Source organism: Apis mellifera, linkage group LG4, assembly GCF_003254395.2.
Source record: "Apis mellifera strain DH4 linkage group LG4, Amel_HAv3.1, whole genome shotgun sequence".
Classification (NCBI taxonomy): domain Eukaryota; kingdom Metazoa; phylum Arthropoda; class Insecta; order Hymenoptera; family Apidae; genus Apis; species Apis mellifera.
The window spans coordinates 3,612,896-3,640,407 of NC_037641.1; the positions used below are offsets into that span (position 1 = coordinate 3,612,896).

Genomic DNA, 27,512 nt, shown 5'->3' on the forward strand with positions numbered 1-27,512 from the left:
TGGTTCAATGAAACGAAGACGACTCGGCCTTTCATTGGACGATATCCTCACTCGTCATCTCACTTCGCTTGTCGTACTAATGAAAGAGCAGAATCTGAATGGAATAATAGATATCTATGATTATTCACAATAATGATAAAAGTGATTCCAATATTATTCAAATTTGTATTGGAAAGTTTTCGAGCAACAGAATCTTTCTTCTTTGGAAAATTATGATAAAGTTGAAAGAAAATACTGGCTGAAATATATATATATATATATAAGAAAAGATTGATTCTCTCTGGATTAGAATAAAGTTATTCAAATAAGTCGATCGGCACGAAGTTTATATGTTGGACTGTCGACAAGGAAATCGACACGAAATAACACGAGTTGGTTGTAACCTCAATCGCTTCGAGCATTCTTTAATCCCCCGCTGGAAAAAAGGAGGATTAAAAAAATATAGAAGTAAGTCGGTGAAGAAAAATAAAATCACTACTTGATACTTTAATCTCGGGATCTCGTTACGCCACGCCTCGTGAAACCTTTCGTCGAAGAGAAAGAGGAAGTATTTTTAATTAATCGTGCGTCTTTGAAAAAAATTACTTTGAAAAGATCGAAGATCGAACAACGATTTTCGTTCGATCGATGCACGATGCGAAATATAATAAAACCTGTCCGCGTGCCTATGGTGGGTAAAAAATTAACAATAGCAAGGGGGACGAGAGGGGGAGGGGATAGAAGTTGCCGTGCCAACGACACGTAGCTGACCCACTTTCCGGAAGCTTGTTGCTCAAATGTTTCCTGCTTAATCCAATTTTAATACGCAATTACAAAGGTATAATTGGCACGAATTTGATAATGCATAATAACGAAGGGTGAAATTAATGAATATATACGATCGTTCCACCGTTTTAGTCACGTGTTATTTCGTTGTTATAACGGGTTGTAAATATTTCCATCATGATTGCTCGGTAATTATATATATATATACATACATATATGTGTTATTATTAAATGGCGATGCGATAATTGACTAACGCTATATAATCGTACGTTTCGATTGTGCGCGCGGCGAGGATGAAATTTTTTGCGAAAAAAAAAGAGAGAGGGAAAAATTCACAGCGCTCCCTCCCCCCTCGTCGATTATTCGATTTCGAAATATTATTTCAAGGAACGGACACCGGTGATAACGATCGTACAGTTAATACCGTAAATATCGATTTACACGTCATCGGCGTTAAAAATATTCCATCTTTTCCACTTTCAGTCGAGCAATTGCCCGTTGCGCTTATCGACGAACTGTCGCGGAATAAAAAAAAAAAAAGAAAAAGGAAAAAAAACGGCCGAAAAATGGACGGTTAAACAGCGAGAAAATTCGTGAAATTTCGATAAGTGGCGCCATTTTCGATCGTGCTCGCCACTTTTTTTGAACCACTTCTCCCTTTTTTTAAAAAAAAAAGGAATGTCGATGGAGATATTGAAATTTTTCAAAACTCTTTCCAAACCTTCCTCTTCCAACAATCGAAATAACAACAAATCGATCGATCATCGAGAAGAAGGGAAGAGGAGATCGAGACTTTGGCTCCTCGATCGTTATAACGGGCTTGGTCGAGGAAACGGGGCTATTCTCGGGGGACGACAGCTCGGTGGTTTTTCATTAACAGGTGAATATTCAAAAGGAAAGAGATGAAGACGTGGTGGACGTGGCTCTCTTTCAGAGTAGTTGACCGCGGCCTTTCGTAACGCGGGACAAAAGGCTCGGTGAAGAGTTTGATCGTCCCGCCGTGCACCGCCTGGATAAGAGAAAACGTCGAAAAAGATCTTACGGTGAAAAAAAAAAATGGTCTCTCAAAACCGCTTTCTCGAGGAAAAACGATCTCCCTTCCTTTCTTTCCCTGTTATTCCATCGGATATAATGGAACGCGTGCTCCGTCAAACAAATCTATATAATTTTTAATCAATGACGAAGAATTGAAATTAATATTTTTTCCTCTCAACAGTATTCTTCATTTTTCAAAATAAAAATTATCAATCAAGAGTTTGAAATAATTTTTAAAACGACAAAAGAAGAACGTGTGCGGAATTAAATGCGTTTCGAAAAATAGAAGGAAAAGGAGGAGGAAAGAGAGTGAAACTGATAACAATTTTTGAATTCCAATTCTCGAAAAAAACCTTAAATTTCGTTTCACGAAGCGTATGATTCGTTTATCCGGTTGAAAGGAAGAGAAGGAAGGAAGGGAGGGAGGGAGGGAGGGAGATAGAAAGGGAAATTGGTAGAATCCATTCATCTCTTTCGGGATATTTACATTCTCGTGTAGAGAAACGTGTCGAAATGAACGAAATCCGAAACGCGAAACACCTTATTTTCATCGCTCGAATTTACGAGATTTTTCCCGTGTTCCGTATCCTCCTCTCTCTCTCTCTCTCTCTCAATTTCTCTCTCCCTTTCTCTCCGTGTTTGCCGAAGAATGTTATGTCGGTATTCAAAGCCTAGAGCGCTACAACCGCTCGAGCATCCTCCTCGCGTTCGAAAAAAATACACGATTTTAATAAAACGCGACACGATCTCGCGCGAGATCTTTTTTTTTTTTCTTTTTTTTTTTTACATCGCGAAAATATCGTGGAAAAAATCGTTGGCCCCCGCGAAATTTCTGCTGAATTAATAAAACTAATAATGGAATTTCGACGGGCAGGGGCTCTCTCGAAGAGTGATTAAATTTGCGATAAATATTGCACGACGATAGCTCTCTTTCTCCTGTTGTTACGATCGAAGAGATTGTGAAGAGAGAAATCTCGTTTCGAACGAGAGAAATTGGAATTTTTTTGCCGATTCGAGGGTGTACCGATTGCTGAATCGGATATTGGAACTGGCAAGGGTGAATTTTCATAAAAAAAATTTTATGAAAAAAATATCCATGATTAAATTTTTCGGCACGGTTCGATTAATTTAGTTCGTTAAATTTGACGATCGAGATTGGATTATTATTATTACAAGCGCGTTGAGAGAATTTTGTAAAATTTTCTGAGATCTTCTCTGGGATGAATGATGATGAAAATCGATATCAATTTGAACGAGCGCAATGAAAGAATAGAATATTTAAAGGATCGAGCGAAGAGAATAGGTTTCCTTCTATTTAATTATTTCTGCAACAGGATCAGATAATCCCGCAGCCTCGGATGAAATTCTTCTTCCTAGTAAACAAAGAAGAACGATTCATCACGTAATTTTCTACTTCTATCTGCAACTTAAATCAAACTCCATAGTATAGATCAAATATTTCAACGTGTAATTTCCTCTCTAAGGGAACCGGGTAATGTTGCATTGTGATGCAATTTGAGCAGTCCGCGTTATCGTAACGATCTAGAAACCCGCTGTAAAATCGGCTAAACATCGCGTGTTACTTACCTCGCCTACCACGCAAACAATGATTAAATACCAAAAAAAAAGTACACGTTGCCTGTTTAAATATCGAATGAATTTTAATACGAAAGATAATCACAATTGTATATCCAATTTATACTAACAGATCATGTTTTATACAATTAAAACATATAGAAATATTCGATCAATGTACAAAAAAAAATGGAGAAAACCGTGCCATTGAAATCTGTTTTTGTTTTACCCCGATATCTCGATCGATTGCCGAGATATAAAGATTCGAAGCGAAGAGGGATATTATGAATGGGCCCGTGACCTACATTTTTTCCTGGAAACTACTACGTACGCGTACTCTTCCAAGAATCGCGTCTGTCACTTGTCTGCAGTTTGGGATAGGTCAGCGAGCCGCGAGCGAGAGGTCCGAGTAAGCGACGAGGACGGAGATAATAACCGATCAAAAATTACCGTTTTCTTTAAACGACGATATCTCGGGAACCGGAAGTCGTATCGGTACAGGTGAGACAGCGTTTCAAAGTGTAAGATTCTACGCTTCCAACGATCTCTCGCTGGTTTGTCTGAACCAATTATCCCCGGAATTATAATGGTTCAAATTTCTTCCGATTTTAATACGCTTTCAATTGTCGTTCCAAGATACTCGTACCTCTGCTTTAACGTGGAAAATTTCTTACTTTGAATCGAATGATCGTAAAGTTCTTTTTCAAACGTGATGATTTACGTGATGATGATTGATTGATCATTGATAAAATTCACGTGGAATATTCGATTATCAATTTTATATAAAACATATATTTCTAACAAAATGAAATGAAGGTGAAGAGCGTCTCAAAACGACGAGGGTCTTCGTAAATTAAGCGCGCCACCGAAATGGATCGCGTCACGATGCAATCAAGAAGCACGTTACAACGACGTAATATCCGTGTCGAGAGGGAGGGGGGGGAAAAAGGAAGAGAGAGAAAGAGGAGAGGACCGCGAAATGAATTTTCCTCTCTGCGGCGCTCGCTTGTAAGCGATGCACGTCGCCGCAAACCTGCGCTTGTCGTTACCTTGCTACGTGTCGGAAAAGTGGCCGCGGGATCAACGATCCGTGCCTCTCCACGAAATTGATGCCGCCACCCTTCTGATCTTGCACGAGAAACGGCATAACCTTGAGTTGAGGGCCCTTGGAGGAAAGACGTCAAAGTGCAAAGCCTCGCAATATCGTGCCATCCTGTTTGATGACTCGGTAATATTATTTTTTTAAAAATTATCGCGCGATCCTCTGATCCTTGTATTTCGCATTTCGTTATTTTATTTTGGAACAATTAAGAGAAAAATTTTCCTTGCTTTGTGCCAAGCAAAGTTGATGACTCGATGATATTTTTCAGGATTCCTTGGTAAGAAATATCTCCATTTTTTTTTTCTATATCAAGTTTTATAATTCCAGCTATATATATAATGTTTATAAAAATTATGTAATACTTTCATTAATCTTTGAATCAGATTTGGATTATATTTCTTTGTTAAGTATAGTTGGAAAAATTACTATTTTTTTTGCTGATGATTTAAATTAATTAACAAGTAGTCTCTTAGACTATGTTAATTAAACATTTTTATTTTAATAAATCAATATGAAGATCACGAAAGAAGAAAGAGATGAAAATTTTAAATTAACAAAATATTTACTTCGATAAAATGTTTTGTTCGTACAATTAGAAATCTACGAGATAAATATACACAAACCCAGTCGCACAGTTTGGCACAACACGTATTTTTATTTCGTTTTTTATTTTTGTTTCCATTCATTGAATCGTGTATCATATTTTTATTTGACATGCCGATCAAATTTGCATAGAATTTTTTAAAACTTGGAATCCAACGAACTGTAAATGCAAATTTCGTTTCAAATTTCATATTTTCTTTTATTCTTACAATACATTATCCTGTCTTGCAACTTTCCAAATTCCTGAATTCCAGCACAACTCATCAAAACTTTTACTTCTTACGTCTTCGAAAACATATCCATCGACCTGATTTTAAATAAACTACTTCAACAATCAAAATTCGTCGTCATGAACCGTTGAAGAGATTCGAAACATTTTCGAACTGACGAATTGAAACTCGATCGAGATCGAGTACAGACCTCAGATTAGCATTCCAGCTACGGAACGAAAGAAAGGCAGCGCAAAAGATTCTCCATCCGATATTTCACGTAACGAAGGATCTCCGCCAAGTATAAGGAATTTCTCTAGACAGATTTTTGCCGGTTCGTTGCACAAGAGAGACACGTAAGATGAAAAGGAGGGGGGCTGGCGGAGGAGATGACGGAGAAGGTTTTCCACGAATCGATAACGAGGGCCTCTGCCTACCTCTGGAACCTCTCTGAGGAGGAGGAGGAGGAGGAGGAGAGTCGAGGGAAGCCAAAGCCGGGAAGGCTCTCTCCCGAGGAAGGTTGCGAGACCAGGACAGCCTGGCCAATGCGCGAAAGAAGGACAGGGAGAATATAAGAAGAAGAGGAGGAAGAGGAGCAAAAGGAAGGAGGAGAAGAGAGTGTGGAAGAAAGATAGGGGAAGGAAAGAATGCAAAAAGTCGAGAGAAGTAGAGGCTAGCCGTGTGAATCGGTATGTAGATGTGTGTGCATTGTGCACGGTTGTAGGGTTGCTTTTCAAGGAGGTCGGTGGGATAGAAACAGGTATACAGAAGACAGAAAACCCGGGGAGGAAGGGAGGGAGGAGAGGAGGCCGGCTTGCTTCAAGGTCGAAGCATCAAAGATGCTCGCGTTAAAAGGGTTCCTTTCAATTTTTAGAAAGCCCTCGCGCCTTGTTGTGCCCCCAACATGATGCATACGTAACACGTTTCCGCGTAGTTTGCCTTTCCGCCGTTTCTTCTGTTTTCTCTTCTTCTTCTTCTTCTTTCTTTTATCATCTTTTCGAGCGTACATCATAAAACGGGTGCTCCTCGTGAAATATAACACCGTCGATTTTTATCTTCTTGAAACGAATTATATAATAGAATCGCAATCATTTCACGAATAAAATTTTTCGAATTTCTAAATGCACGACGGGGCGACGAATAATTCGATTAAACGGAATTACGAAGAAGCTGGGTCGTGCTTCTCTCTTCAAACGAATCCAGTTAAGAGTGAACGTTATTGGTTACATCAGCGAGTATAAGTAAAATACCTGGCGGGGCTTCTCCTTGCTCCACTCACGCCAGGGATTACCACATCCACACAGAACGTTGTACATTGGGGGAGAGGAAGGGGAGGAGAGATCGCGTATGGCTGCCATTATCGTCCGGTTTTAATTGAATTCGACATCAGGGCATTTCCGTGTCAAACGATATCGTCGATGTCTGCGCCTCTCCCGGCCGAGAATTGGCCAACCTTAATAACGATATATCCGTCGTGTTTCACCCTCGATCGTGGTCCACCATGACGTTTCATTGGCCGACCGACTCGAGGCTGACAGCCGCGATTAAAACTTGATCTTCCATGTGTGTCTATGGTCACTCTCTATGGATGAATGGCGAGGAGAGAGAGAGATAAATACTGGGAGAACTTGATTAACTGGATCGAGAATTTAATCGAATTATAGTTTTCGTGGTTATTTCGTGGAGAGAGAGGGACACTTTTGTGAAAAGTTCTCGATGAATCGGGAATTATTCGATGGAGACTTTACTTTCAACGAGTATTAAAAGAGAAGTTTGAACGATGTTCTATTTAAATCGATTCAATATCTTGAAAATTATGATATTGTGAACAGGAATTTGATGCTCAATTCGTATGAAAAATTAAGACTCTTCTTTTAACCAAAAAAAAAAAAAAAAATCATTAATTAAAGATATTTTTTATAAAGGAATTCAAGTTAATTTCCAAGCATAAGTGGAAACTTCAGATATGTATTGGATTTATAGAACCGTACGAAATATTTTAAAAAATATATTATACAACGATCTATCCTGGATGAAACGTTGAAAATCCCCCGACACGGTTTTCGAGAATAATTTACCTTAACAACGTTGCATCAATTTGATGAAATGGTAACAGGGGGTGAATTTAATAAATTCAAGCGGGAAATACGGAAGGGGTTCATAATTTAATGCGTGCGCAGCAAAGATCCAAAGGGAGGAGTTTCTGCAACGATTCAGAAGAGACGAGAACGAGTCATCATCCGAGAGAGTTTTGTCGATTTTTCTGGAGAATCGAAACTCGCGCTTCATCCATTCAGATGGATAGAGCGAGCTTCGAGAATCTTTCTTTACAGACCTCTTCTTGAAACTGTTGAAAGAAGATGGAGGGGAAACGAGATGATTCGAATAAAAAGCAATGAATATATCGAGAGATTTTTCCTGAAGATTAATCAACGATTTTATTATTAATAATTTGTATTGATATGATATTTAAATCACGCGTGAAAAATGATCCGAATTGATTGGGATTACCTTGGATTACCTCGGTAAATTAAATTTTCGAATTAAAAAAAAATTTCCTCGTGGAAGGAATATAAGGATGATTTTTCGAATTTTGTTGAACTAAATTTTTTTTCCATCGAATAGAAAGATATAAGAAAGATTATTGCTCTGTGCATATATTTGTCATACATTTGTAATGTGTTAAAGCGGTCGTTTATTTAATTTTATTTATTTATAATGTAATTTCGTTGCAAAATATACGATTAAATTGATTAACGGGAAAAATATTTAACATGACAAATATATATTCGCTGTAACAATAAACCATTTGCATTTATCTTATCGCCAGCACATGCGATTGGTTATAAACAGTAAGCATAAAATAGTTTACTGGTTGATAATAAGTCAACACGTTATTTTATCGCCGATGGTTATTAAACATAAATACAAAATTTATAATTTGTTGTAAAATATAATTTGTTCGCCAATCATTTTTCTTCTGTCGTGTTTAACTTTCCCTACTGTTCATTTTATTGTCCGGGCAAATTTATGCATTAAACGAATAAAAATTTATGCTTCGATTAATTGCATCGTACTTCGAATATTTTATTAATATATACGACAATTTGTAAATGTATTATAAATTATTTTCTCTAAAACCGATGGACATATATGATCTTCTCTCTCTTTTTTTTTTAAATTAAATAGCAAAATAAAAATTGAATTCGTTAAAATCATTGAATAAGAAAATTTTTCGAGCCAGTTTGATAGATTGTCTCCATCCTTTTTTAATATTAACTTTTATTATTCAACAATAACATATTTAAATTACTTGTATTTAGAACTTGATGATATTTATTTGAAAAAAGTTATAGCGAAGAATATTTCTAGAAACTCATCCCCAAATTTTTCTATTTTTTCTAATTTATAAGAAAAGAGAAGAAAATATACAAAGCAATAATCTTTCGTTCGCATTAATTTTCAAATATATTTATTAATTTGTTGCAATCACAATGATTGCGCGGACAGAATTCTTCTGATGTAACTGTAGGTGTAAAAGGTCAAAAATTCGCGTCGGGAATTCCATCATTTAATTGATCGAGGCCCGTTGAATTGTTGCGGTCGAAAGACGTCATCCTCGTCAAATTGCATAATCTCGAGGCGAATTCTGGAGACATCTCCTCGCCTGTTATACCTGGCTGTTGTATTACGCGCGGATGCTCATTAGCGTTTCCACGATAATTCTGATATCGGTCGATCCGCCTCCGAGGCTGCGGATCTAACACCGTATTACAACAAGGATCCGCGACACTAAACGCGGCCCCTTTCTACTACGAGTCTCTCCAGTCGGCTACGTCAGCTGAATTTGGAATAATTATTATCATCCTATCCGATTTTTCTTGCAATTTCGAACCGCTTGCTTTCTGGATCCATGATAACTTAGTAGAAGATAAGAAGAAATTTGAGAGTTTCATAAAATAAAAACAGAAATTGAAAAATGTAATTCAAATTGAGATAACGTTTAATTATTGGAAGGAGGTTGGAAGGAAAAATGTAGAATTTATAGACAGACAATTGGATAATTGTTTCTCGATCCAACGAAGTTGCAGTTACAATAAAGTATAAAGATGAATGTTACGTAAAATATTGTCAATTATTATTAATTGTGGAAAGAAGACGTTTGTTAAAATAATTCACATTTCTATCGAACGAATTAAGAGAAAGATTGATAAAAGTTTTGCAAATTTAAAAAAAGAACAAGAAATAGAAACGTATCCATTCTGAATCGCGCTTGCATATTTACGTAGGAAAGAAATACACGGCTCTTCCGTATATATAAGCCTATCGAGGATGATCGATAACGTTACATAAGCATGCAACAACAAAGCCTTCCTTCATTCATCATCCCCTTCACCGATGAAGACAGTAGTCGAGAGAAAAACGAGGAAAAGGAAAACTTGGATGGGAGAACCAGGCAGCAATGCCGTCGATGGCGAAAGTTAATAATCGCGTAATAAATTATCGCGATTTTTCCTTTTCCCTTCGCAATAATTTCATCAACGAATATCTCGTTTTATTACTTTCGTTTTGAAGAGAAATTTTGTCACGCAATAACGATTCCTGGACGAGAGATCGAAGTTTGACCCGAATTACCCTTTCACAAATGGGGAAGAAGGCGGGAAATTCGAACGTGGATCCCGCCACGTGACCCAATAAAATGGAAAAGGGAAAACAATGGGGGGTTAACGAGCGATCTTTATCTCCAGAATAACGCCGTTTCTTTTTTTTTTCTTTTTTTTTTTCGTTTCGTTGTTCTTTCTTTCCGTCAACGAGGGGACAAAGGCCTCGATGTTCGATTTTTTTTTTGATCCCAGCAAGCTGATGTCTATCTTTCACCCGTTGCCCTCCTCGTCGCGCTTCCTTTGACGAGCGTTCATCTTTTGTGCCACGAGGAATAATCGTGAAATGGGTTTGCAAAGATTTCAATCACCATGTATATACTTGTTTGATTGCTGTTTTCTTTTTTTCTTGTATACGTAGAATTCTCTCAAGTAATTTCCCCTAGATTTTGCGATCTGATAAATTCACGTAACACGTAAGTTTTTATTCTTTTTAAGAGTAGAGAGTGTAATTGGTTTTCAAGATGATTAATTTTTTTTTTTCGCGAATAAAAATGGCATTTTTAGAGAAAGCAGATTAAACAAAGGATTATTAGCGTTATTACGTAATATTCGATTCTTTTTTAAGGAAATTCTTGCTTCTTGTTCGAAATTATTACTACATCTTTTTTCTTTTTCGTGTCAAAGAGATTAATGTATCGATACATCCTCGTGTGTTATAATGTTTTAATCTTGCTAAATATTCACGAAGACTTACTGCAATTAATGAGATTATAAATGTGTATAATAATTCGAGGTAAAGTCTCCTTCTTTTTTCTTTTCTTAAATATTCAAACAATACTCAACTTTTCCCCTCCCCCTCACGTAGAGATCGAGTGTTTTCTTAACTTTGGAGATAGATATTCCTCCCTTGATCTACTTGCGCGGATGGTATAATCTGTATTTGGAAGCTTCTCGAGGAGAAGGGGAGAGGGGGAGGTCTTGTTTGCCGAAGAAAATCCAGAAAATCAACAAGAGATTAATTAATTAGCTGTGGAGCACGAACTGACCGGTCTGCGCCTACGTCTGCGACAGAAGTGGAGCACGAATGAATTCGTTATTCTTGTCCTGCATACGAAAAATTATTTTTTCAACGAATACACCTGTGATAATATTATCTAGTTCGTTGGCAAAAGTTCTGGACATGGATAATTGAAATTCGAGGGAAAAAACCTTGAATTTTATATTATATCTGCCATATTCTTTTAATAGATTTGTGATTAGAATCATGAAAATGGTCTACGATGATTTATCTAAGAAGATAAATTATTTTAATCGTTACATCGTTATGAAGTGTGAGTAAAAAAAAAGATTTTTTAATTTTTAATTATTTTAGAATTGTTTTAAAAGATAGAAAAATAGGATGGATATAATATAATAAAACTTTTATATTTTATCTGTTAAGAAGGAATTAATTAATTTTAATTATCGTTGAAATAGGTGAGCAACGGAGGGACTATTTATTGAATATTATTAAAATGCTATTTTAATCGTTTCGAGTAAAAAAAAAAAGATTAAACGGAAAGATTTTTAATTTTTAATTATTTTAGATTATTGTTTTAAAAGATAGAAGAATAATGGATATAATAAAACTTTCATAACTTTATCTATTGAGAAATCAATTAATTTTAATTATCGTTGAAATAGAATTGAATAATGGAGACTATTATTGAATATTGTTAAAATATTTTTAATCATTTTAAGGGAAGGGAGCCATCCTAAGCTATGAAAGAGAATGTGTATCGAATTCCTGGAAAAAAATCTAACACGAACCTCAACTATGAAACGTCAAAGAACTAATTATCTCTTATATTTACACCAAAATTTTAATAATCGTAATTCCTGATTAATAAAATTCTACATTAATATAAAATAGGCTCGTCGAAAAGGGAAAAGATTCTGTGTCTGTATAATTTTTTTTTTTTATAAGCAAAATGGAATAAGATTTAACGAAATTTAATAAAAATTTTATTACATGGAGAAACAAGGCCATACCTATGAATATTATCTACATTTTTATATCAAAATCATTCGAAAGGAAAATTTCCATCATCGTTTTTCTACTTTTTTCCTTCTTTCAGAATTAAACATTTAGAAGGAGTGAACGAGAATGGTGTGATCCGGGATAAAATTTTTATCAAAATAAATATAATTGTAAATGTCGTCGAAACAGGGCGATTGCATGCGAATTATATAAATTCCATCGATGCTGTGACACGAATGCGCAAAACGAGTTTGGTGTAATTGAAAAGTTCAGATTACATGGAACGATTAACGCGGCTGTTAGCAAAATCGAGTCCCTCTGACATATTATGTTAATTAATATTCTGATAAGTACGGTGAATTTGCATCATTTGCAATATTCCATAATGAACTTGGAAAATATAATTCGTAGAACACGTGCACGTGAAATTATGATACATATACATATATATATATATATATATATATATGTATATGTGACAGTGGTAATATTATATATTTTGATGAAATATTTCGTGTTATAAACGTCGGAAAATTTTAATATTGTTATCGATAATGTTCTATCAACTTTGTTGATCGTTCTTCCCATTCTAATATATATTTTCGAAATTTTATCATGGGATTCATAATTTTTCACGTGGAAATACAAATGCAAACGATCGCATTACTGCTTGTATTTCGATATTTGGCCAATTTTTTCAAGCGTTGATAAATTTAATTTCAACTTAACTCTGGAAATGATTGGCTTTCCAAAAAAAAAATAGTAATAAATTAATCGATTAATTCAGTAGAATTCTGCGAATTTTTTCAGACTATTATTTTATTATTGTAATTTACAATAATAAAGAAAATCAATGTTGTTTCGTGCAATAACAATCCAGATAATAAATAAATTCTGGATACTTTTGTCCAAAATTTAAATTATATTTTATTTTAACGAACATAAATATTCCATCACATAATTTCCCTATCTTTGCCTATGTTATGGAAATATCTCGCGTGTCTTGTTTTATTTTTATTTTCTCCAAAAATTTATGGTAAAATCCATTTTATCGTCGAGCGAGAATAAAGAATATCGCAATTTTTGCGAATTAATTCCTTTATTTTATTTTTATTTTCATTAGAATTATTTCCATAATACACGAAAACAATAAAATCTCTCCTACCAACAAAAAAATTTCCATAACAAAACATTTCCATAACGAATAGAATGGGATTATATTCTTTGATGATCGATAATCTCTTCAAAAAGATTGAATCGCAAAAAGAAGAAGTCCCCTTTTTCCTCTTCTTCTTCTTCAAAAAAATCAAGACTCTTTTGGCGCGACACACGATCACCAAAAAAAGAAAAAAAAGACACCCTCGAGGGGATTTCCATTTCTCCGGGCAAGAATCACGAGGGGCGATACACGTTTCAAATATTTTTCGAGCGAAGAATAAGCAAGCCGCGAGTATATCGCGTTCACAGCCCCGCGGCTCTTCCGTGAAATTCCGCGCCGCAAAATTCCGATCTTTCCATTGACATTTACGCCGTGTACACACACGGCGCGTACATACATATATATCTGTTGAGCATCGCGAGCCTACTGTTGTTCTCTTTCGCTCTTTGCGCGACAGTCGTCATCCGCTCGATGCAAATTCCCTTACAGAACCGAGGGAAGAGGAAGAGGAGGGGGATTACGCGTCGCGAGAAACAATTCGCGTGACACGCGGATATCGGCGCGTTATTTTTTCCGATCTGTGGAATCCCGTGACGGGTTAACGTTGAAGGGAGAAGTCGATTGAAAAGTCGAGGAGGGGGATTGACGAAAGAATTTTGGAGAGAAGAATTTTGAATTCCTCGACGGAGAGAAGGGATTTCTTTCCTCTTTCTCTTTTTATTTATTCGATCGAACGAAGCTCTCTCGAATAATAATCGATCTCGAGACAAGATTCTTTCGAAAAAGGACGTATTCTGGACCTGAAATAATTGAGTGTTTCTTTTTCAAAGAAAAGCTCGCAAATAACAACGCTGGGGAAAAATACGTAGCACGTATTTTCACTCCTCCGCGACCGAGTTTCTTACAACGCCACCAGGGTTACGGTCCACCCGTGTTTCCGTGCACAGGCTTCGCCTCGTTAAAATATTGCCGGTGTTTTGGGCGTAGAAGAAGAAAAAAAAAAAAGAGGGGAAAAAACTACCGAGGCCAACTCCTGTCCGCGTTAGAATATAAAAACCGTGACTGTGTGAAAACTGTGCGCGCATAGGAGGATGGAACCGCATCGGATACGATAGACCGTGGAAAACTGCTATTTTCTCGGTCGTGAATCAAACAAGGGGGGAGGGGATATATCCGGCGGTGGTGGACGTTGCAACGGGGGCGCGAAGTGAATTTATCCGTATATATATATATACACGGGGGTGAACTTTTAAGATGGCGTGAAAAAGAGGGAGGAGAGATCGTTACGCGACGTGATTTTCACGCCGTTGGAGTAACGGCGTTCTGTTGGGAAAATTGAAGGGAGGATAAAAAAAAAACGCGTTCCTTTGATGCGCTTGTAATAGAATATATTTTACTCGTGAAAATGTTCAACGTGGTTATTATTGATTTTGTTAATTTTTATCTGTTCAACGGATATATTATCGGTAGTGTGTGTGTGTGTGAAGAAAGGAAGCTGTGAATGAAGTTGTATAAGGGAAATATTAAAAATAAATTGTAAGGTTTTACAGGCGTGATAAATTAATTTGATATTTTTCTTTAGGACTGGAATAATGAAATAATTTTTTACCGTAGTTTAAATAAGCATCTTCAAGAATCACTGACCCGTACCTTAAATCCGTTTAACAAGGGGAGTACTGATTTACCTGGAGGATTTCTCAGGGATATTGCAACCCCTTCCATTGTCTTGTGGATGGAGCGTCTCTTGGTGGTGTAACTAGTTTTTGTCACAGGTAGACGAAAATGGAGGAAACACGAAAAGAAACGTGAGATCTTCTTTTTATCAGTTTTTACTCTTAACTTAAATAAACTCGAAAGAAGCGAGTAGCCTTTCGCGTTACGTTACAAAAATGTTTATTTCACGTATCTTTACAAAAAATGAAGAGTTGATGTATAACAGTTCTTGAATCCGACAGGGAGGCAATTCTCAAATGCTGCAAGCAATAATTTTAATAAGTAATCGAGTTAAAGATTCACGTGTAGAAAGTGAAAATGAGAAGAATTATCTATCGAGAAACAAATACAAGGATATCGTTGGTCCAGGCTTATTTATTTAGTTGCGTGCAATTTAATTTCGCGCTAGATGAAGCGAGACGAAGATAAAGTAGCTCCATCTCCGTTACTACAATCTCTCTCCATCCCGCTTCATCTGCCGCGAATTAAATTAAATTACTTACAACCAAGTAAATTCGGCCGATATTTATCCAAGTATCAACTTTCACGTTTATTTCCGCGTGCAAATAATCTGTTTTAAATTAATTTTAATTCAATCTATCTAATTTAAAAATATCTGAAATATTTAAATCTTCCTAAAATTCCTATATTTCATCATTCTCGTGTATCGTCGCCATTTCAACGAGGAGGAGGGAGATCTCGGAAGGGAGAATTGATCTCGAGGAAAAATTTAATGGATCTTCTTGCACGCGTAACTTGGAAAATTATACGATCGAAATAGAGAAATGGATAGATCCGTTGCAATGGATGAGAGTCACGATTCTCCCCCTCGAAATATTTTTCCACGTGTTTGGCCGCCAACTTCACCCCCTCCTCGATAAAACTTTTAATAAGTTGCCGACAGGATGCACACCTCGGCCCATCCCTCGCCGAGTGATAACATCGACGCTTCCCTTCCACTGCCACCGCGCTATTTATACACTCCGTCCCTTATTTTCGTTCAAATTCACACCGTGAGTTTCCCTCTTCTCTCGGGAGAAGGGGAGAGAAGGACGGCGAGACCAGACATCTTTTTTTCCTCCTCCTCCTCCTTCTTCTCCCTCTTCCAGAGTCCAGAATGTCCAACTTTTCCAAGGTAAATATGGAACTGGGGGAGGGATGGGGAGGGGCAAAAGCCATTATAAAGGAACGCGACGAAAGATAAACTCGTTACGAGAACGCGATTCAAATAACTCACGGTATGCGGATAATAGCCGGCTTGGAATGGCCACCTTTGGAGGAGGGAACTCGGAGAAGATACTCACCTGAAACAGAGAATTAAAGAAAGTCATTGTGAATCCAGAATCCTCCTCCCTCCCTCCAACTTACACTCCCTTTGGAAACTTGGAAAGAAAAGTTAACCGTGGAATATTATCCCGACGTGCTAATTATCGTACACAGAATCCTTCTAATAATAGACAGTCTCGCCAACTAATTAACGTTTGGAAGAAGGCAATGAGTTCCCAAAACGTGGGAAAAGTTTCGCGGATAAATTTCATTTGAACGGGCTCTCTCGATCGTTTACCTCCCTCGCAATTTTCTATTCCATAATTTTTTATTGTTTTTTTACTTCTAGAAAAATTTCCTTTCCTTTCTTCTTCATAAGGAATTATAATTATATTTCTTCCTTCCTTTTTCCAAATAAATAATAACCCATCTACGTCCACATCTGATCTTACATCAAATTCTACAAAGCTCCACTCCTTCTCTTTCATTCACACCAACAACAACCCCATCCAACATTCGATGGCGACGACATTCAACGATAATTCGGATAGTCATCGAGCCAAGTCGACGAAAGGGAAGAGGAAAAGAGAATGGAGAGGGGTGTAGCCGCTCTCGAGATAATTCCGCCCCGTCCAATGCGGGGAGAGGAGGGGGGGGGGATGATCCGTATTGCGCCATTTCGGACGTGCACGCGTGGCGGACGTGCCGTGAATCGCGAATTCGAACACACGACTGCAAACAGGGATAGCCAGGAATTCGTTGTGTTAAGACGCGGAGTCGGTGGCTCTAATGTGTTTACAGATCCGCCAATTGTAAACTAAACCGCAACCAAGAGGGGAGGGAGGGTAGAGGAGGGTAGAGGTTGTGCAGCTGCACCTGCAGGTAACTAACAACGTAACAACAATGGAGGGAGACCGAAGCGAAATTCCCCTGTTGCGCGTTAGTGGAACGATAACGTTGCGCCTGGGCCCAGGCTTCGAATTCTTCGTCGCGGGCAAAGTGGATTTGCAAAACGGATCGAACCAAGTTAGTTGCTCTCCTCTCTCTCTCTCTCTCTCTCTCTCTCGGCTCTGATTCGCACGGGCCATCGTAAATCTCGCTTTAACTGCGTAACTTAACGAATGGGAGAGAATGGGGACCGAGCGATTGATGGACGAGAGGGGTGGCTTCTTTGGAACGCGTTGCATGGAATTTTGCCATACGTGGGAATTTTGATCGATTCTTTTTCCAATGGCGAGGATGTTTTATTTATGGTTAGTTGTGGATAGATTTTGAGATAGTTTTTTTTTTGGAAATAAAGATATATACCGAAGATGTCGAGGATAAAAATTGTGAGAATTTTTTAATTATGTAAAATTCATCGATGAAAATATCTGGATGATGGGAATTTTTAAATAATTAATAATGGACGACAACATAAAAGCTGATCGGAATGTTTTAATATATATGCAGGATTTTCGAGTTTGAATTTAAAATTTAACCCTCTTTGATCTTATTAGATTGAGAATTAATCTTTCACAAGCTATACAATTTTCACTCTTGCTCAAGTTCTGTATTTTTCTGTGATTTGAGACTTGAGAAAATTAGAACCAGTCTTTATTATTATTTTTCTTAACGGATGATATTCCTACTTATTTTTAAAAGAAACTTTATACGCGTTATCCAAGCAAAAATGATAGTTGCACGATTCTTCACCATATCTCCTAAAAATGTCGATATCGAAATGGATCGTTCGAACATGGAGTTAATTCAACAAATTCTTATATACCAACGCAAGAAGTTAATTAATGATCTTATTAATTCGCAATGGAGATAACGCAAAGAGTTCGAGGCTACGATATCGCGCCAAGTGTTCGCACGACTTGAACATCTATCGGCACAGCTGCGCCAAACGCTTGTCGCGAAGCAAAAGAGCGATTAAGTCCATGCTCTAAGCTCTAAAGATTAGAAAGTTACGGATTCTGTTACCTTCTGTGGCAGAGCGAGCGTCTCGTCTGTCATCGTCCACGAATAATAGAATCCATTTTGTGTTTAAAAAAATAATTAAAATGGATCGAATCGAGAAGTTGCGTCAGGAAAAAATTGATTCACGAGCAATCAATTGAAATAGTTTCGAAATCTCCTCTCTGAGAATTCTTGAATCATTGATTCGATATAGAACCAGAAGATCGGAAAATTTCTACGAATTCAACGAGGTGGAATCAAAGTCTTGTAAATATGGAAAAATAGAATGTATCTGTCAACTATATCTGCTCCTTTTTCTGCTAGTGAATCTCGTGTGCAACAATGAAGATGCGACCAAAAGTGCATCACACCTGTAATGCGTACCCTTTCTTCCATTTCTGACAGAAGAAGATCTTCTTTGCAAGGTGGATAAGTGGCAGTGGAGAAATGAACATCTCAAATGCCTTGATCGTGATGGACACGAAACGAAGAAATGGGATGAGCTGGTGAATGGGTGCAATTAGAATAGCAATCAGAATTGGATTTATTTAAACGACTGGAGGACACTTTGAAAAGGAAGCTTGAAGCTTCAGAATAATACAAATAGTTTACATTAGTATTTGGGAAAAGGAAAGAGAAGAAGGATAATTGCATCCAATTGTGGAAGAAACGAAAAATAAGAGATTAATCGTAAATCAAATTATTGAGAGGAAAAGGAAACAAGAATCAAATTTTTTTTCTGGAAAAAAAAAGAATTTTACCCGCATATTAAAAATCCCAATAATGCTTTTCGAAAAGAGCAACAAGAAGAGAAGCTGTGTTACTTAATATTTAAATTAAATTAATCAAAACGTTTTCCAATAACGTTTAATTTAATAGCCTGTACTATTTTTTTCTTCTCTTCGTTCATTTTTATTTTTTTTAGCAAAAAGTTTTAATTTAAAATTCGAAAAATTTTAAAAAACATATACATTTCATTTTTATTTTTATTTTTATTTTTATCGTACGTAGAGAAATAAAGAAGCGTAATTCGAAATGCGAGTCACGAAATTCCATAGCGGTGGAAACAATTGAAATTACAAGGTGCGACTGTAGATTGTTAGTTGGAAACAGGCTGTAAGTTGTTCGCATATCGCTTTAGATGCGGCGCATGCTGCGTTTCGGTTTTCGGAGGATTTTACGCGCGGACGTTGTTCTACGTAACTCCAATGCCATTTTCTCCGTTCCCTTCCTTTTTTCTTACCCTATACTATACATTGCAATTTCACGCGCGTTTCTGTAACCCAAAATGCCGGTAACAAACGTATTCGTATTCCAGCGCACCCCCGATAAAAAACACTCCCTTAAAAAATAAATAATACCGTTTCTGCTTCCAAGAGGCAGAAACGCGTAAAAAAAAGAAAATTCTCTTCCCTTCTCAACTATTACACTCCCGTTTTAATTAAATAAGTTTCGTTTGTTATTTCGATCCTCGAAAAGTATAATAATTTTTAGATCGTGAAAAATGGCACTTCTTTAAATAAAATTTTCGTTTTTTTAAAGAGACTGAAAGGATAAATTTCATTCATCTTGATATTATCATCCTCGTTTTAAAATTTTTGAAAGCATTAAAATGTTAAATATACATAACCCGGGGGAGTAAATTACAATTACCTTTCTCGTCTGTCTTTCCTCTCTTTTTTTTATAAAAGCTCAAGTAAAATCCAGCGATTAATTCGAAGAAGCAAGGAAGGAATGTTTATCTATCTTTTTATTTTTTTATTTCCCAAAAGGATATTACACCGGCCGCACAGATTGCGTTTTTTAATTTATGTCACTGCAATTATTCTAGCGATTACGGTCGCCCATTATTTCTCGCGTTTCTGAACAAGAAGTTCCGATCCAACGTATGCCGGACGAGTTTTAACCGACGTAAAAAATAGGAAGCCGGTAAAAAAAAAAAAAAAAAAAGACTAATTCGGCCGTTCCGCCCGCGAAATAAGCTCCTTCCGGGTGTGTATCTTTTTTCAAGCGCGCGTTTGAAACAACGCCGAGGTGTTTTTTTTTAGATTGTAAAAACGCTTTACGCTTGCCGCCATTGGCAGAAAACTTTTTGAACAAACGATATTCATTAAAAAAATTCGTTGTATTTTTTGAGACGTGGAAACGCTACGATAGGGAATATAAAATGGGAATTGAAAAATGGTTTAAATCGGTTTTAGGTTAGAAATAATTCTAGCTCGAAGAGAAAATAATATATCAATGGTAAGGCAATTGTTATATGGCTCGTGAAAATTTTAGAAATTTATTTCTCGGTGAATTCATCACACGTATTTTGTCGAATCGAATATTTTCTTCAATTTCTTTTTCTTCTATGCTCTCTTTTATTGTATCAATTTTTAATATTTTAATATTTAATATCGTGTATTTTATATTATTCGTAGGAACGAGCTCGTCTTTTACATTTTATAAAAAATAAAAATATTTCTATTAATAAATATTGTCGTTCGATGGAAAACTTTTTACCAGAAACAATACCTATAAAATGTTCATATCCTTGCGGATGTGATTCCTCATCCGGCCTGCTCGGTGAACGGAAACGACAAAACGGTCTGATCGTCCGCAAAACTTGGAAATTATTGGTCGAAGTCAAAATCGATAACTGATATTCGCTACCGGGTTGGCTGCCGATACGAAACTGAATTTTCAATTAAAACAACAATGTTTCTCGTATAAATAGCTTTTGTCAATGTTGTAATTCGCGTAACGTTCACAAAATTTCTGTCAAAATGTTCTCGTTTCGAGAATTCATTCACGTGTAAACGATGTTTCCTAAATACAGTTATTTCCTAAATATTCTCGATTTTTATGATATTCTTTGTGGCGAGTTGAGAATTTTAACGTGACAGAATTCTCTCTCCTTCTCATGATGAATAACGAGAGAAACGAAATATTGTTTACGAGAAATTAATGAAAATAATAATGGTGGTGTTATAAATAAAATTTACATTTGTTATATCGCGAAATAAATCCCTCGTGCGAAAGGAAAAAAAAAAAACGAAATGCAAATGTAAAATTATTGGGATAATTATGAAAAAAAGTAAATAATGGTAATGTTAAGAGAAATTCATATTCATTATCTACAATGTTTTTTATAAAAGGGGAGGGAAAAAAAACGGAATGCACAGTTGATCTTTAAATGAGGAATAATTTTTCATCCCCTAATGTTTTAAATGTACAATAATCAATCCTTGGATTTTATTTCGTGCATGCATGTATCACGTATACATTTTTATAATTAATTTGTAATTTTAAAATAAGTTTAAATAAATATATTTTTTTTTCAGGATATATCGTGAACGAATATATTTTTATTTCCAAAAATTTCGATCCTGAAAGTGTTAAATACTATTGTTACGGGACAGCCACGTGAAATTAATAAATCAATTTGTATAAATGATTACAAATTGTTGTAACTATTATAAAGATTGTAAAAATATATTACGAAAGAACGAGTATCAAATGCAACAATATGAAGAATTATAACAAAAGTAATACACTAAGTAAGTATAATAAAATATGATTTATATAAATAATTACATTATAAAAATAAAAAAAATTAATCAGAATAAATTCGAACATTCAAGAAGAGAATACTTTAATCGTGTTTGTGAAAAATTACACCTTTCTTCTGCCGTGCAAATAATAAAACCCACCCCTTATCCGATCGATTGCATAAATTTTTCATCGAGCATCGTGAAAGATCCACGAAAAATCCGTGAAAAGAAATGCACGGCCTCGAGAAAAAAATATATATATATATTCTTCTCGTTCGTTGTTCATTGTCCGGCCTCGTATCTGGTTAACGTCACCGAGAATACGTACTGCCGGGGTTTATTGTGCGAAACATCCAACGCGAAAAAGTTGGCGATAATTCGTGGATAGCCGCGTGGATATCGAGAGCGGATGTTCTTCCACGAGCGCGAAATGAAATTTCAGTGAAAAGTTGTTCCCGCGCGATTCTTTCTCTCCCTTGTCCACGACGAGTTCTCTGGCATTAAATCGTCGAAACATGCCCTGCATATTTGCCCACATTGCTTTTTCTTTTTTTCTTTTCTCTTTCTTTTTTTTTTTTCCCCACGAGAGAAACGAATGCGTTGTTCCTGTATGACTGTAACGAATGTTTAAATCTCGCGAATTTGTGGATTCTGTTCGAAGAAATTGGATATTTTGTTATTTTCTCTTCAGATGTATATACGTGTGCCTCGATTATTGAAGAACGTTTATGTACTTTGAATTTGAGATTAATTTGATCACTGATAAAATTTAATATTTATTATGAAGTATAGCACAGTCTTATTTACGTGAAAAATTAAAGAGATTTTCTATCAATGAAAACTAAAAATAAAATCCATATCCTTGTGATATAGATCGTAGGATCAATATATAAATCACAATAAATATTGATTATTATATTATTATATTTCGAGCAATGTTATACATTCTGGCCGTCAAAAATTCTCGACGCCACTTTACCCGGCAAATCTTCTTTTCAAAATCACTCCTCTTCTCCACTCTCCCTCCCAAAGTCCAAACTTCTCCTCGAAATACTCGAATCTTCACGCCAGAAAGAGAAATCAAAGAATCACGCCAGTCAATTTCTTTCCTCAAAGAGTTTCGATCAGAGAGCGTTCGTTTCGAAAGCCTTATAAAATCCCTTCCGGCCAATTAAGGTCACCGAGCGAAATTCGCAACGACTCTCCGAGCAAAAATCCGCCACATTTTATCACCTCTCGTCGTCCACCTCTCTCTCCCCTCCAACCTTCTCTTCAGGGAGAAGAAGGAGGAGGGGGTTAGAGATTTTTCACCGTCCCCCTCCCATTATAACATCGTCAACCGAGGGGAGGCGAGTTTCCTTTAACAGTGGCCGAGTGAAAAACCGAGAGCTGCAAAAGTTTCCGCGTACATTTCCACTCGGCGACGCGTGCACTCGAAGGGTTTACCCAATTTTTACCCAATTACCCGGCCGGGCAGGCCACGGGCGCATAATTGTCCTCTAGGGCTCATTAATTCTTCGCATCCACCTGGTTTGAGCCTCCCTCCCTCTCCCTCTCCTTCTGCTTTCACCTCCCCCTCGTCAATTCCATTCCACCGATCGATCGAGCTTTAACAATCGGCGACGAGTGGGCGGGGAAAAGCGAGAGCGGATTCCGCACATTGACGGTGGTCAGATTATTAATCGTAGAGGTAAGAAAATAAAGGACGTTCTTGTTGGCGATTATTAATCATCGTCTAAACCGTGTTTGTCTTCAGGTCAGGCTGTTTGGATTATTCTCCCAAGGAGGGAGTGACACTTCGTCGATATGATGAACGGAAGTGTAGAGATGGTCTCCTGCTCGAAGTATTTTCGTTATGAAACGAGAAACTGTCTCTAAATTTTTGGAATTAAAAATTGAAGATCGCAGAAGGATGGAGAAAAGAAGATGCGTAATGAGTAAGATTGATTGAATTACAAGTAGAATCTGCGTTACAAAATAAAAAGGAAAGAAATGTGTTAATTGAATAATTGATCGATGAACCGATTCAATTTGGCGAGGAGGGATGTTAAACGGTGTTGGAAGAATTCCGGGATGAAAGAAAGCATCGAAACGCCGTCAGTTTCCGGGGCGAGGAAATTGAAATCCATATAAAGTTCTTAATTAGAGTCCCGGATGGGGATGTACACGGACCAACTTGTAACGCCGCGCACTCGAACAGGTCGAAGTTTCAATTTCAGCTGGGGGAGAAGTCGACGTCGTCGCCTCGTTAAGGGCAACAGTTTCCAACTCATCCTGGTGCACGGTGTGTACCGAGCGCGATTGGCAAACGTTTTCGCTTCAAAAGTCGGGGCCAGGACGATACGGATTGCCATTGGAGAACAAATACGTGCCTGGGCGCTTCGAGGGACAACTGGGATTGGATCGAATATCTTGGATGATAATGATTTATAATGCGTGTGACGTAATTTTTGTTTGTATTAAAAGTTTTTTTTTTTAAAGCATTGTGAAAATAGGGATTTGTGTATTTATGATGCGAAAGGAAAGAATGTTTAACCAAGGAACAATGTTGAACAATGTTGCATTGAGTGGAAGAATAAAAAATAAAGTTATTAAAATCGTGTGTGGATACGAAATTTGTATCGTCGAATTATCGTGTTTAAGCATTTAATTGGAAAAAATGAAATGATATCAAAGAAGAATGATATCAAAATCAAGAAACAATTCGAGTCACTTTTGAAAAATCGGCAGAGAGTAATTCGAGTAATTGGCAGGAAACTACGAAGTATAGTTTTAATCAACTGTTCTATTAATTCGTAATATCAATTTTGGAGTCGCATCGAAAAATCTAATTCCGTTAAAACTCGTTGCAAACAACTCGTCCTACGTTTCGCATGGTGCAATCTGTTTGGTTACGTCTGGCCAATTTAAATGCGCTTCAAAAACACAGGTCGAGCCTGAAATTCACTTGAAAAATAAGAGAAACCGTTAAAGGGAATTTCCAATTTTAATCTTTAGTCGGTGATTCACGAATAAAACGGATTATTAAAAGCTTAAGATTAAATGCGTTATACAATAATTTTAAGTAACGAACGAAAATTAATACATTAATTATACATTTCTTTAAAATTGGATCGTTTCCATTTATCGTACAAGTACGATACTTTCAATTTCAATAAAAAAAAAAGAAAAAAACTTTGAAAATCTCTTCTTTGCATCCATCCGCAAAAAAAATAAAACCAAAAAAAAAAAAAAAAGCAAAAAGCGTGCGGATACACGTGCGACACACGTGGAAATTCGACGGAACCGCACAGGAAACCAGAATGCGCCCCTGCCAAGATATAAGCTTTAATTCCCCCGCTATATCCAGTGGTGTTTTCCGTTTTACGGTGTTGGCGAGGCGCGCGCGGAAAATCGATACGCGCACGCCACTCCCTGGCAAAATAACCGAGTTGGAATTTCTATCCGCGAACGACATCGTGTTTATGCAGATGCGGCCACCCGGAAGCGTGGCACACGGGGCAATAACGTGTAATCGACCACTTGCCGTGCCTCTCCACTTTCTTACCGACCGAGCTTCGACGTATCGACCCCTCTTCCACCATCCTCCCCCCCCTCCATTTACCCAACTTTCTCCTGGCTCGATAGCCGACGCTGAATCGCGGATTATTTACGGTGCAATGGAACGTCGAAGAGGATCTATGACGCGTGGATCTATACACATATGATTAAAATTGACGAGAGAGAGAGAGAGAGAGAGAGAGAGAATAATTGAAATGATGTGAACAGTTGTTACATTGTAATTTTTATAATTTCAGATTCGAGCGTGTGGCAAGATTCTCTTCTCGAGAAAGCAGAGGAAGAAATCTTATCATTATATATATATATATATATATGAAGGAAAAATGGTTACGAATTCCATTTGTATCTAAACGATTAATAAAATGGGAATTTATATATAAACTTTTCTTTCGTTTAGAATTCGATGTTAAAATATATTTTATCCGATAAATGGTTCACGTTTTCGCGTTTCGAGAATCAAACAGAGAATATTTTATCGTATCAAAATAGTACTAAAAAAAAAAAAAAGAAGAAAAAAATTTTTTACATCGAATACAACGAAAAATTTTTCGAAATAAAAGTTTTCCCACGGAAATTTATATACTCTTCGATCGAAACAATATAGAGGGTAAAGATATCCGACCGATATTTTTCAAGGGAAAATAAAAACCCCTGATTGATTCGCCAGATTTTTTTCTTTTATACTCTTTCGATTCAAGGGATTGCATATGCTTGAGGGAAAGATCCTTTGCATGCGAGATCTCTCTCTAATTTCCAGAGTATCCAAATAGGAAAACGCGTGAAACGGAATAGAAAATTCCCCGTATTCGAGTTCATTCGAATATGGTTCGACGGCACGGCGCGCCATAATAGCGCCAATTACGAGTAATTTCGAGAATTTGGAGGCGCGTAACCGGGAACTGATTAATGGAAACTGGCAGGGCTGCGGTGTATCGATAACTTTACGCTGGATTTGTCGATGCGACGAGTATCGATGTAAAAGCTTCAACCCCGGAGGGAGGGGAGGGGTTGAAAACACGGTTTCGAATTACGGGCGGGCTCGTTCCCATCAACGAACCGTAAAAATTACATGCGTAGAATGAAAAGCGCTCTAATAAACGCGATTTTCACGACAGAGGAACAAAAACAAACAAGGAAAACTCGCCTCCAAATAAAAAATCATGAGGGTCGTGTAGCAAATTTTTTTTCTCTCTTTTGTAATATATTTTTCTCTCTTTTTCAGGGAAAGAATGAAACGGGCAGCGAAGAAAAATTTGCAGGGATTACGTGGCGATAAAAATCGAAATATCTGTCCGATATTAAATTTTATTTGCAATTATCAATCAGTGTTTAATTAACGATCCATACATTTACAACTTGATGTATATATATATATAGATCGAATGCTCGTGTTAAGAGAGAATTTACAGTAGACAAGCAAATTCACTCGATGATTCGAAAATCATGATTTTAATTGAAAATGTCTGTATGTAACGTAAAGCATAATGCAATAACAATTTTTTTTTATTTTTCGAAATGGGAGATCTCTTTGCATGAAATCAAGTTTTTCGTGATTTATTTATTTTTTTTTTTTCCGTTTTCTGAGCTAATATTTTTGTGCGGAAACCTGAACATTTTATCATTTAAATTTCTCTACCATCGTAATGTTATATTTAAAAAAAAAAAACGAGAAAAATTTTACAGATTCATTTTATCTTTCCAAAATTGCTCCGTGCGTATTTATTTACATATAATTATTCATTATGCTTTACACGCAATTTTTTTTGACGACAGAAACTTTTCCAGACGAATGACTACGTACGTACGAAAAAATAAATAAAAGAATAAAATTCAGTTGAGCAATTTTTCAAAGTAACATTAAAGTTTAGGTTAGAAAGTTAGAAAATGTTCAAGTGTAAAGTAAGTTTTCAAATATTTATATAATATCGAGTTGGCACCCTTTTTACAGGAATTGAATTCGTACGCATCGATCGAGGAAATCTTAAGAAATTCCTCAATTTCTCCTCAGTGTAAATATTCGTAAATTTAATTTCCATACTTAAAAAATTAAGACAATAAAAAAATAATATCGATATTTAAAAAAGTATCAAGAATTCATGCTCGCGCGGCGTTGCAAAAATATAATTTAATAAAACAAAAGAGGGTTTAGAACAAAAAGAGAGATATGTTGAATTCAATTCCATTGAATTCTATATTCAACGAAATATCCATAACGTAATACTTTATGCATATGCGTAATCGGGAAAGCGATCCATCATCCATTTTCCATCGTGACAAAGAACAGAAAGAACCACTCGACGAGAGGTATCAAGTTTGCCGAAGTTGTTTCTAGGCCAATCTAAGCCAAGTGATATGTCTCTCCGCCCAAGAATTGTCGAGAGAGTTAAAAAAAGAATTGACAGGAATTTCGAACGAAAGG

At 36.6% G+C, this 27,512-nt stretch overlaps 1 protein-coding gene and 1 long non-coding RNA gene across 4 annotated transcripts in view; one reads left to right on the plus strand and one right to left on the minus strand.

Moving 5' to 3' along the window:
* LOC102655821 overlaps positions 1 to 25,546 on the plus strand; it is a 62,286-nt gene extending 36,740 nt beyond the window's left edge. Inside the window, exons 4-7 of one of the 3 annotated variants that reach the window (XR_001702760.2) lie at positions 1 to 447; positions 14,688 to 14,878; positions 21,323 to 21,538; positions 23,289 to 25,545. This is a non-coding gene — a long non-coding RNA (uncharacterized LOC102655821). Of the gene's footprint in view, positions 448 to 14,687; positions 14,879 to 21,322; positions 21,539 to 23,288 lie in introns of all 3 variants that reach the window. The other 2 variants (XR_001702762.2, XR_003304576.1) reach the window with 2 other exon arrangements.
* The window catches only part of LOC409774 (proteoglycan Cow), a 168,861-nt gene that overhangs the window by 114,185 nt on the left and 27,164 nt on the right, over positions 1 to 27,512 (minus strand). The gene's annotated exons all lie outside the window — the stretch shown is intronic.